The sequence below is a fragment of the Canis lupus genome, chromosome 19, assembly GCF_011100685.1.
Source record: "Canis lupus familiaris isolate Mischka breed German Shepherd chromosome 19, alternate assembly UU_Cfam_GSD_1.0, whole genome shotgun sequence".
Lineage (NCBI taxonomy): Eukaryota > Metazoa > Chordata > Mammalia > Carnivora > Canidae > Canis > Canis lupus.
Genome location: NC_049240.1, coordinates 50,861,594 through 50,869,698, shown reverse-complemented (window position 1 = coordinate 50,869,698; position 8,105 = coordinate 50,861,594).

Genomic DNA, 8,105 nt, shown 5'->3' with positions numbered 1-8,105 from the left:
CTTATTTTTATAGCAAACTCCAATTTCTGGGAAATTAAATGAGTTGCCTTTATAATAATTGCAATGGAAGATTCTTTTTTAAACCAAATCTATTTAGCTTAAAAAGGGAATCATTTTAAAGAAAAGGATTAACGGTGTAATAGTACAGTTGGAATGGAGATAGTACAGCATTCATGGTTTAGTACGGGGATGACTGAAGTTTAGGAAATGTTGGCTCCCACAAGCCATGGCAGAGTGTACCCTGCATTAAAAGAATTGGGAGCTTCTTAATTTAAAATTTTAAAAATCTGTAGGCCATGACTGTTATGCGGAGGATAGTAGTTTGATCTTTCATGATCTCTCAACATTTTAGCTCTTAAAAGATGCCATTATTAGAAATAGTGTTATGAACTTAAAACCCACAATGTGGATTTTAAAAGGAACAAGAGGTCCTGCCTGACTCTGAGCTTTTAATGTTGGTCCTTGATTTGTTTGTTGAGTACTTAAAGCTAATTCTAGGACATTGAGCTGTGAGAGCCCATTTGGTTTCCTCCTTTAGTGCCTCTAAATCCATTCATCTCTATGCCTCGAGCTAATACTGCTTTTCCTACCCTCAATTCAACTAATTCCCTGGGAGTCTTTCTGAAATCACAAATAATAAAATGCAAGTGCTATTATTAATTGATTAGAAAAGATTTGTAGAGAAGAAAACAGAAATTCAAGATCTGTATTTATTTATTCATTCATTTAACAATAGTTCTAAAAGATTTTTACTGTTTTTGGAGATACTCAGACTGAGGAAGACATTAAGGATGATGCACTACAGCCGTCATTTCCACTGTAGAGAGTATGTTACTAACAGGATCCAAAATAGAATATTATTATGGTTTTGTGAGAAGAGCTTTGGAGTTAGATGTAGGTATGATTCTTAGTTTTTCCTATCTCTAGTTATAATCTTGTATATGTCCCCTCTAAACCACAATTTCCTAAACTACTAAATGGGGAAAAACAATATTTGTTTTTGAGGCTCCTGTGAGATTAATTTAGAAAAGTATAAAACGGGCCTGGTATGTAAACACTGTGCTTTTATCTTTTTCTATAAGTGGAATCACCCCATTTGGCACTTTATTTTATACTAATCTATTATATATTTTTATTTAATTGCTTCTTAGTTCGGTCTCCATAAATCCATTATCATAGGGACAATGTCTTCCTGTTTGTATTATCTGCAGTGTTGCGGTCAGAGTCCTTGTTTAGGATTCATAGATTAGAGGAGGATAAGGTGACAGGTTAGGAAGCAGCAGGCTCATAGTTTTGTGGGCTGGAAGAGACCTTTGAGATCTCTGAGAGCGGAGCTCTGTCTCCGGCATGCATCACAGTGATAGGCAGTGAAACTTTTTCAGGAAGATGACCTCGCAAGGCAAAGACATTCACCAATGTTTCTTATGGTACTCAGTGGGTTTCATGCCCTGGACAACTGGTGATTTCTTTTATATATCTAACTTCAACCACATCTGTTGCAATTTGAAGCCTTCTCTCATTCTTTCATGGGGACAGGGAGTTTAATCACTGTCCTTTGCAAAATGTTTTGTCTTCTTGAAGCCTATTATTGTCACCTCACCTTCTTCTTTTTATTTTCCATGCACTGGAATTCTAAAGAAACCAGGAGTGTTGTATCTGTTCTCTAGAAACTCAGTATCTGATTCAGGATTTAGTTCTTACTGGAAAAGACTGTAATGAAAATGAAAACAGCAGTTCCAATACAAGGAAATAATCAAAACCGTGTATCTTTTGAGCATTACTTGAGTGGGGAGGTAATGTCACTAGGCAGTTGGAATAGTTCATTTTTGTTGTAAATCTAAGGTTCTAAAAATCATCTTGTAATTAAATTTCAATTCACTGAGATTTTGCAAATATGAAATATTTACTGAAATGGACTTTATAGATTTGCTAATTCCATATTAATTGTCTTAAAACCGATTTTAATCTAGTAGTTCCAAGTAGTCATGTAGCTTGTTCTAAAATTATCACAGCCTCTTCTTTTAGAGGTATTTATTGCATTTAGACGAATCATTTTATCCTCTCTAAAGTGGCTAATCTACCAGATGTATCTGGAATAGGTATAGCGATCATAATTTCACAAATTATCTTAGAACTTTTCTTGCACTCTGCAAGTTGATATAAATAAATGTTTACAAAAATTACAAAATAAAGTTCTATTTCCACAGAATTACCTGTCACTGTTTTCCCTAGTAGACCATACTCTCCATAAGGGTGAGAACTGTGGCAGCTATTTTAATTCAGTGCCTTATAAAATATTTTGTTCAAGTAGGCAAGGAATATCATTAAGCAAATAAAGGAATGAAGTAAGAGATGCTGAAGCATCTGAAATGAGTGGCTCTTGGTAGATAGCTTCCTCTGAATATTGGCTGGTTATATATGTGTCCAGAGTTTGGAGCTGCTTGTATCTTAGGACAAGAGTTGATTCTGAGCCAGCCAAGGTGGTTAGATTAGGGGAAGTACCACAAGTTCAAGATTAATCAATTGCCTTTCATCCAAGAAATTTTTGTGAATTTTGTGAACTTTGGGAGGCATGATGAAATTGATTTGACTCCTCAAATCACCAGATCCAATAAAGCATGTGATGTGTCTAATAGTGGGTCAGATAACAACACCAATTGGAATATGGACTGGCAGTGAGCATACTAGTCCTCTGTGGTTTGAAGGTCAAAGATGAAGTATATTTCTTGGGGTGCGGCTCTCCTGACGTAGGTTTCTAGGCAAGATCTGGCTCAAATGGATCATGCCTTAAATAGTATGGATTCTAGATAGAAGAATCTTCAACTGCCTGATTTCAATAACAACAAGTTGTTATTAGTTGCATAGAAAGTGAAGAGCTAAAAAAAAAAAAAAGTGAAGAGCTTCAGTTCGCTTAGAAACCAACATATCTTCTACTAATCCATGATCAATGGATTGGACAGTCTCTTTCTTTAGAGTATATGTTTCTTAAAGATCTGCCAGATTTTAATTTCCTTTGACTGCCTCTTGCCTGATATAGTGATGGTCATGTGATAGATTTTCAATACATACTTGGTGAATAGAGAATAAAACTTGCAGAGCTGTAGAATGTTAATGCACCATCAAAAATACCCATGGTCCTTCTTAGAGTTGGATTTTGTTCTATGGTCAGATTTCAGAACTTTCTAAAAACATTTTTAAAATTATTTTGTTTGAAAGACAAAGGAAAACAAATCCTCCCCAAATATAATTGGCCATGCTTATTTTTAGAAAACAGACTACTACTATGTTTGGATAGGGACAATCTGTACTTTTCCATAAATATGTCACATTTTTAAACTATAAGGAAAAAACAAGAGGATGAAAAATTCAATCTGTTATTATTTCTAACTTCATTAAATTGAAAGGTTTGTTAGTTTGTTTTTTATTACCCGTGGTAAGTGTCGTTTGGGACTGTGGTGCTTCGTGTAGTGGCAGCAGGAAGATGGGATTAGATTCGTGCATCCATCTGTAGTTAGTGTGCAATACCCGGCAGGTGCTCAGTGCACTTAGCTCTCCATCCTTATCAATTCCACTTGTGCCTGGTGGGTTAAATGTGAGAAACTCTGGAACCAAACATTGCAATTCCCCTGGGCTATCTACTTTTAATAGCGAGTTCACATATAGCTGCACATATTTTCTCTAAATCCTCAGGGATAATAATTTCAGGCACTCCTTTAGCATATCTTTCTTAAGTTTCTCTCACATTCTGTCATAAGTGGAACCACCTGATTCCAAAGCTTTTTTCAGGGTTTGGATAGGCTTATCTCTTCTGTCCTATCCAATTGCTCTCCCTGCTGCTCAATGTCTCCTTCTCTATTCTGTGCTCCTGCAGCTGCCATTTTTTGGGTCGCTTTCTCTGCTTCTGCTCCTGGTCAGACCTTAACTTCAGATTTGGAGAAGTTGCCTCAGTGTAATCCCTAGACGCCTCTGACTGACATTTGAGTTTAGTTTCCAACCCCTGTAATGTACAAAGAAAATCCCCCTAAGCTGATAAAAATCAAAATGAATGCAGGAGAAATAGTATATTACATGCAAATAAACAGATAAAACAGAAGACAACAAACAGCTTCATGATTTCTGCTTCTCTTGAGTGTGCAGACATCACCACCTACGTATATAAACACATTTGAACAAAAGCTTTCATTCATTGGTAGAGTATAGATTAGGAATTGTGTGTACACAGGAAGGGTGATGTTAGCTCCCATGTTGTTTAGCATTCAGGAAATACTAGTCTCAAGACAAATCCCAAGATTTCAGGGGCTAAACAAATAGAAATTTTTTATTCATTATCAGTCCAACGTAGATGTTACTGGTCCACCGAATTTGAGGGTTAAAGCTCTACTGAAAGATGTCAACCATGAAACCCTGGCATAGGCACTGCTGTTTTCTATGTGTGTTTTCCATTAAGAGCGTAGAGGAAAATGCATGGGGGATTTTCCTGGATCACATTGGGACGTAGTGAACATCAGTCACTTCTATCCACATTCCATTGGATGGAACTCGCTAAAACAGAAATTGATGTATGGGGAGAACAATAAACACCTGTTTGCTTCCAAGTTAGTTCCATGTACCAATAACTACCCTCAAAGTTCCTTTTTAAACATAAATCTCAAATCCAATTTACTTCTTTATCCTCTTAATGGTAAGCTAAGAAATGTAAGGCAAAGAGGAAACATTTTGATAAGCTGCATTTTGATTCTTTTTTTTTTTAAGATTTTATTTATTTATTCATGAGAGACACACACAGAGCGAGGCAGAGGCATCGGCAGGGGGAGAAGCAGGCTCCATGCAGGGAGCCGGATGCGGGACTCTACCCCAGGATTCTGGGATCTCGCCCTGAGCCGAAGGCAGTCAGTCAACTGCTGAGCCACTCAGGTGTCCCTAATTCTGTTTTCTATACAAAGATCATACTCAGCCCTTTTCCAAAGGAGAAAATTAGTACTAGTATTTAGTTATTGTCTCCGGATCAAAGCCCATGGTTTCTGAAGGACAAGAAATGCTTTTAATCAGGTACAGATGAGACTATATGAATTCCAGCCACTTCTAACTAAAAATAGGAAAAAAAGAATCTCCCTCACCACCCTACCAGCAGATACACAATATTTGGCCAAGAGCAGGATAACTGCAAGATGGTTTCCCTTTAGAAAAGGAAAAAATAAGAGGCCCACTGGGTGGTCCTGGTCCATTTTAGGAATGGACTCTTGTTAGACAAGCATTGTGAGGACCTCCCTGCCTCTGCAGAGGAGGACATTTCTCACCCAACCCTGGAATTACTCTCATTCTCTTTTTTACTGTTTTCTTCTTCTGTTCCTGATCTGCCCTAGAGATTATCTTTTCTGTTTATGTAAAGTCATCACTGGTAAGGGTTCCTGCCTCAAAGACAATATACCTTTTGCAACCTGTTCCTTGCTGGTGCAAATTTGGGGTACCAAGACTTCTACAGTCATAGGCTACTTTTTAGTTTATTATTTTGGCCAAATTCATGATTGATTGATTATTTATTTACTTTGGTAATACCACTCCTTCAAAAGCTCACTAGATTTCTCTGTGCTTCCAAGTTAGCTTTATATGCCCATAATCATGAACAAAAGTTCTTAGATATTTCTCAAACCTGCTATATTATATTGTAAACTCCTCCTAATGTCACCACTTTCTCTCAACTTAATGGAGGCTGTTATGAGGCCTTTGAAACAATCTGGGTCCTTTGTTCAATTGTTTTTTCTACTTAAGCCCTTTTTCCATTTATTTCATTTTTCGAGGGGGGCAGTTCAGAAGCTGTTGACTTTTCCAACCCTGTGAGTTTTCAAATTTCTGGACTCACTTTAATCCTGGAATTTTACTCAACACTTGTTAATTCTTGCCTTAGCTATAATCTTCCCCATAATAATTTGGAATAAACAGCAGACAACAGCTGAAACACACTAACATAGTCCATCTTTTCAGCTACGTCCCCTGTTGTTAGTTTCAGTAGACACCTGGTCTGTCTTCCAGATTGTTGCAGGCAGCCCTTTCTATCAGCTATCTTGGCCATAACAAAACCACATTCTCCAACTTTCTAGAAACCTACCACCTGCATGCTGACCCAATGCCAAATATTTGGGGTTCTAGCAGTATTTTAGTTCAAATAGGGTAATGTTAGTATTTAGGACAATGTTAGCTATTGTATCAAATTAGTCACAACTTTCACTGACTTAATGTATGCCAAGTTTATTTTTTCTTACATGAAATCCAAAGTAGTTGTTCCTGTTGGTGTGGGTGGGTTCTGACCCACTCAGTCAATCAGGGACCCATGCCGATGGAGACTTTGCTCTCACTTACCTTCAATATATGCCGTTCAAGTTTGCTTTAGATATCAACTTTGAGCTAGCAGAAGTAGGAAGATCATGTAGGCATACAAAAGGAAATTTATGTGGACCGGGTCTGTAGTAGTGCTTGTCCCTCTAACTATATTCCTATAACCACATTTCACTGTAAGGGAGGCTGGGAAAAGTAATCTAGCTGTGTGTTCAGGAAGAAGAGAAATGGTTTTGGAGAATAGCACAAGCAATGTCTGCTATAGTGTTTTAAACAATAGAAATTTGTTTTATGTATGAAAAGTCTCAAGGTAGGTTTCCGAAGTTGATGCACTGACCCTATAGTGATGACAGAGACTGTTTTTTTTTGCCCTTTTATTCAAGGAAAATGTGCTTCCACCTGAGATTTCTGGCAATAATTTACTTATTTATTAATTATTATTATTATTATTATTTATTTAAAGATTTTAGTTGTTCATGAGAGACTCAGAGAGGAAGAGACACAGGCAGAGGGAGAAGTAGGCTCCCTGTGGGGAGCCCAATGTGGGACTTGATCCCAGGACTCTGGGATCACTCCCTGAGCGGAGGGCAGACGCTCAACCACTGAGCTACCCAGGCATCCCTCTGGCAGTAATTTATTGACCAGACTAGAGTTAAGTGATCATTGTTAGTAGGAAGGGAGGCTTGGAAATAAAATATTTTAGCTAGGCACATTTCTACTCGGTTTTAAATCAGTTTAATTAGTAAGGAAGAATGGGAGAATGGACATTGGGTAGGTAATTAGCAGTGTCTTTCACAAAGGATAAGATGATTTTCATATTCTAGGGGAAAATCCCTCCTTGGGACAGGCCTCTTTTTCTCTCAGAAAGTAGCATATACAACACTCCTGTATTCTAGAAGCATTAGAGATAGCTATTTGAAATAAGTCCTTCAATACGTTGACTATGCGCTGAACGTAGTATGTAAGTAATTTTTTATTGAAATAATTAAATGAATGAGCAAATATATCAGTAGGCCACTATGACTTGGAGGAGTCAAAAGAGATGTCCTTTGACAATGGTGACTAACAAATGTGCAAGTTTAGTTATGTAATGAATAGAGTGAGATAGTTACTGTCGATATGCAAATCATTTTCCCTAGATACTACTTATTTATAAGGTAGTTGATGCCTTTTAAGTCCCTAACAATTCAAATTTCTTTTCTCTTGGACTCCTACAGAGAACATAAGTGGGATGAGCACTGGGTGTTATGCTCTGTTGGCAAATTGGACTTCAATAAAAAATATATTAAAAAATAAAATAAAAAAAAAACCTAAGGAGAAATCAAACCCAGAGAAGACTATAAGAAAGTCACCCCAAGGAATGATAAATATGTCTAGTAAAGGATTCCAAACTTGCATGCAGGGACTGCATCTTTTTTTTGCAGGGGTTGGGGGTGAGAGGGGAGTGTTACTCTTTAGAAACCAGTAAAATGAAAAGCTGATTTATTTTGAGGGGTTTAAAGAGATTGGTTGTGCAAACATTGATTATTGCTATGCCTGGAAAAATTGGTCAAAAATAGCAGATGCCATGACTACAGACCACGAGTCTCTCCCTTTGCAACTTGCCTTGTCTGATGGTTGGAAGGGGGGGGGGGGATAGCCCTGCGAGAGGTGCATGCGCTGTGCCACTGCTGCGGAGGCTGCCACCATTGAAATCTGGGGCCAACACCACTTCACAGGTTTGCTTTGGAAGCCACAAAACCCTTCCTGTGATGTCAAGGCAGCCTGTAATA